We start from the raw sequence: 5,000 nt of genomic DNA, 5'->3' as shown, positions 1-5,000 counted from the left end.
GCCACACACCCCCTAATCTATAGCGCATCTGCCCCCACTGTTTGAGGGATGACAGAGTTGCCATCCCTCCACATGGGGGACGTTCCCACTATCAATTTTTGCCCACCAAATCCAACAAATCAAAAATTTTCTATTTACTGCCAATTCTATTCACTTTGCTAAATTTTGGATCAAAACCACTATCACTATTATCATCATCCGTCTACTTATTAGATCCTCTCGGTGCGCCAATTCCCTTCTAAAGCTCGGCTTCGTACAGCCGAGCAATGAATGCGGGTTGTTTTGTGCCAGCGGCTGGATACGTCCGACATTCGGTGCAGGGACGGGGGCTTACCCGGCCCGAGACCCCACGCACCACCTTGGCGTGGAGCCATCCAATGTCCCGATCTCGACCTGCCGGCACGTCTCAACAAAAAGTGGTCGCCATGACGACCCTTCCTATCGGGCTGCCCGCTCCGCCTGGTGGAGCACGGACGCGGCCGTTCCAAGCGAGGCCCAGCGTGGATCGCGTACGGCGGTCCTTTCGAACCCGCCGTGGCTCGGATCCCCACTGGTTCTCGCGGCACGCGAAGCCCGGCACGCACCGAGGGCCAGATTCGGCTCAAAGTCGCTCTAACCGCTAACCCGGTTACCGTCGATGCCTCACCTGCATGCTCACACGCATACGCTACCCCTTTCTTGCCCATACCTCCAGCTGTTCCCATGCTCCTCGTACCTTTCCTTACACACCTCGGTACACTCATTCCGCTTACAGACTTGGTCACACACCTGACCACCGAACACCTTGGCACACATTCGCCGCTCGCACACCTCACCAACACACCTCTTCGCGCTCCCTCCTCGGTCACCTCCTCTGTGACAATCACAGGTGTGCTCTCACTCGCACACCCAACCACGTGCCTCACGACCAACTCAAGTGTGCATTCCCACACACGCTCTACCATTCCAGGTGTGCATCCTTCCATTCCAGGTGTACATCCTCGCTCACCTGTCACAACCAACTCACGCTCCGTGTCACTCTTACTACTCTCACCTCCACTCTTGACAGTGCACTCACCCTTACTCTCGACAGCGCACTCTTTCCTCATGCACCAGTCCGTTACACACCTTTCTCGCGCACACTCTTGCGCACACTCTCCCGTCACACCCTCTGTAACACTCACCACAGGCGTGCATTCTTCCTTACTTTTGACAGCGCACTCCTTCCCCATGCACCTGTCCGTCACACATCTTTCTCGCGCACCCTCTCCCGTTACATCCTCTGTAACACTCACCACAGGCGTGCATTCTCCCTTTACACCCTCCGTAACACTCCTCACTACGCGCTTCCATGTGCTCCCTCGCACACGCGCTACGACCGACTCACTCTCGACAGCACCCTCACTCCTTGGCACGCACTTTTTCCTCACACACCCCAGAGTCGGACTTTCTCACACACCTCCTTTTTCGCACACCAGACCTGTCGCACACTTCACCAACGGCCTCTCACGAACACCCGGGTCCATCTCGACCCCCAAGCTTATTAAATCACCTGGCGCATCATACGCACGACCATATTGGTCACCACTTACACCGGGTCCTCTTTCTCTTCGCTTCTCCTCCATCACCTGCGAATCCCTCATCCGGTTAATGAGCACATCATCACGATCCGAACACAGACTTTGGACCAATTCTTTTACTTCCTCCTTTATCTCTTTCTTATCCTCTCTCCGTCGCCTCTTAATTTCGCTCACCCCTTCTTCCACTTCTTCTAATTTCTGCTTCACCTCTTTTATTTCCCGGTGCGTCTCCTCAAGCTCGTCCTCTAAGGCCACCTTGACCGTTTCTATGTGCGTCCTCACCTGCCGGTCCTTCGTCTCCATTACCTCTGTCACCTCGTCCAACCTCGTTGTCAGTCCCTCACGTACCATCTGACATTGCCTCTGTGTCGCTATCAAGTCATTTTTTATGTCGTTTTGTGTCGCTTTTAACCCTCCTAGTACCGCAGTGTTCCTTTGAACCTGCTCCGTTAGTTCTTTTTGTCCCTCCGTCAGCTGTTCCACTTCCAGCGTCAACTCCTCTATACCACCTTGCAATTTTACAGTCCCCTTTCTCACCTCCTTCTCCATGCGCTCCTTACAGTGCCTCACCTCCTCGCGCACTCCTCCGACCTCCTCACTCACACCTCTTCTGATCTCCTCTCCCATCACTTGCATCTCCTGCCCAGATGCCACCCTCATCTGCTCCATTTCCTCCCTGTGAGCATCCAATTTAGTTTCTACCCCCATTCTGACCCCCTCTATCTGCTGCCCCATTTGTTTAACTTCCCTTTCCGCTTGGTCCCTCATGTCCCTCAATTTGCCTTCCATACTGTTTTCTAACCCCTCTAACCCCTTTTTCATCCCTTCCATTTGATTCTCTTGAACGACCATTCTGTTATCTACCCCCATTAACCCATGTTTCACCCCTTCTATCCCATTGTCTAACCCCTCTAATTTCTTGTCTAATCCCTCACCGGTACCCCTCGCTTCGTCCCTCATTACCCCCAATTGCTCACTCTGAGCCCTCGCTTTGTCCCTCATTACCCCCATTTGGCCCTCCAATCGCTCACCCAATCGCTCACTATCAGCCCTCATCTCGTCCTTCTGCAGGTTGAGGGACGCCTGCATTTGTACCATAAATTGCTCCATGAGGGCCTGCATTTGGGCCATCCCTCCCACTTGTGCAGCGGGTGCGGCCGCCGTAGCCATGTGCGAGGCGCCATTTTGCGCGCCCGTAACCTCGTGCGCGAGGACGCCATTTTGCGAACCTGCCGCCCTCACTGCTTCGCTCTCCTCATGTCCCTCAATTTGGTCCTGGATCAACCCTGCCTCACTCTCCTCTACCGGAACCCAGCCGTCTTGATCTGCCATAGCGCGACTTTCAAAATTCGGGTTTTTATTTTAAAACAAAACAAATTTCACAGTTAATAATTTCGAGCGCGTGAAGCGCGCTTCGGGTCCAATCTCACTTCCTGACACCAATTGTTACGGACACGGCTAAAGATGTTGCTTGACCGAGCGGAATGGCCGCCGTGTTCGTTCAGTTCCCCCGATTCTTCCCCAACTCACCCGATTCCACTCGAACGTTGGCCAAATCGCGCTACGCTAAATCAATGATGGAAAGGACACAACGACTGGGATAGAGGAAACGACGCAAGGGGTACAGCTCTCAAGACCTCCGGAGGAGGATATAATTAGTGGTGGAGAAAAGGGGTAGATTACAAGGTAGAGTGAGGTAAAAGACACAGAAGAGATAGGCACTTAGATACAATCTTATCTATCCCCGACAGACCACAGACAAACGGAACAAGGCTGACTTACACAGGGATTGATGGCAGGGAAGGACAGGTCGGTTGATAGCACAAGGTGCACCTTGGCTCGGGGACAGGATCAAGCACGGTCCAATAGATGCAGGGAGGCCTCACAGCGCTCGGAGGTGGCGTCTCTCTTGCTTCAAGCTCAGCGCGCATCTGACGTCACCTCCCTCTTCCTGCGCATGCTCAGCGGGGAGTCACACACCCTCGGCTGGTTGGCTCCGCCCCAGATGGGACCGGTCCGCCGCTTCTATTGGGTGCGGGGGTTACCGGGCTCCGCCCTTGACGAAGAGCTGACAGGGAGCCCCCGGTTGGTAACCCCGTCGAGCACATGTTCGATGGCGGCTCGTTGGAAAGGCCTGGTGCCCTCCCAACACCCCCTACCAACCAAGCCGGAGTGAGGACGCACACTCCCCGCGCCGCCACCGTTGCTGTTGTTGTTGTTGTTGTTGTTGCTGAACCGTGAGGAAGAGCTGCGGGGAGGTATTGGGAGGTCCTAAACTTCCTAACGGTGCCATACAATCACATTCTGGTGCAACGAAGAGTCAGAATTAATGGAAACGAGTCCTTAACTGACATAGACTAAGAATAACTAGCAAGATGTCCTATAGTTGTCTTACATGAGATGCGGTGAACCTGGGTGCGACATTTAATGGGGGAAATAGGGGGAGGTCGGGTCTACAGAGTGTTGTTGACAGAAAATGGGACTAGGGAATGGGGGATTGGGGATAGTTGGGAAGTATTGAGGAAATAGGGGAATATTTACAAGCGGATATGGATGGATGCAAATCCCATATCCGCAACAATATATATGTATATCTGTTAGGGATTCGTCACTTCCGTTGTTGTGGTTCTCATCCACTGTAAACATTTTTGGTTGCATGTACTATTATTGTTATCGTTTAGGTGAAATAGAGATAACTGTTTTCGAAAGGTAAAAAAAGTTAGTGTTTTAAAAAGAAACCGGAAACCGGATCGGGAACCGGACGACGAAAAGAAGAGGAAGAAAAAAGGAAAAGGAGGCGGAGCAAATGAGTCGGAGAAGGAGCCGAGCTGCGTTGAGGTTTTGAGCAAACGCTGGCAAACAGGGGTCACTAGCAAACTTTGGGTTTCCTGGGAAAGGGATTCCTGCGACAGAGTTGTTATCGCTGTGACAGATAAACCTGCGTGACAGGTTTTGCGGTTGATTCTGAAGAGAATCATTGGAGTGCCGTTATGTCTCGAGAACGGACCGTTGGCCATTTTGCCTCGCGCTGGATTTTTGCATCGCTCCAGGTTTTTCACCTCGCTTCAACCATTCCACCACATCCAGACGTTAACCTGGTGTGTGTGTGTAACGTGGATTTTTAGTGTGAATTTGCGGTTTGCCGATTGGGAGCCGTTGAACGTCCATACCCGAAGGTGTGATTTCCCAGCCGCCTCTTGAGGACACTTTTGCCTATCTTTAGCAGTGTGACTGTCAACCGAGCGGGATTCTGGTCTCGATACAACATCGTTCTGACGATCACTAGAGCGTGGATCGACTTTGGTTTGAGGCTGGGACAGACACATTGGGAATGTTATTTTCGCTCACTTAGAGCACAGTGAGTTATATTGCACGAAACTGATGGTACTATCATAGGAATGATATATTGGTTGTACAATTGATTAATATTATTATTGTACT

The sequence above is a fragment of the Myxine glutinosa genome, chromosome 2 (assembly GCF_964187855.1).
Source record: "Myxine glutinosa chromosome 2, kmMyxGlut1.1, whole genome shotgun sequence".
NCBI classification, from domain to species: Eukaryota; Metazoa; Chordata; class Myxini; order Myxiniformes; family Myxinidae; genus Myxine; species Myxine glutinosa.
The sequence above is the reverse complement of the archived record's forward strand: the minus strand, read 5'-3'. Positions refer to the sequence as shown.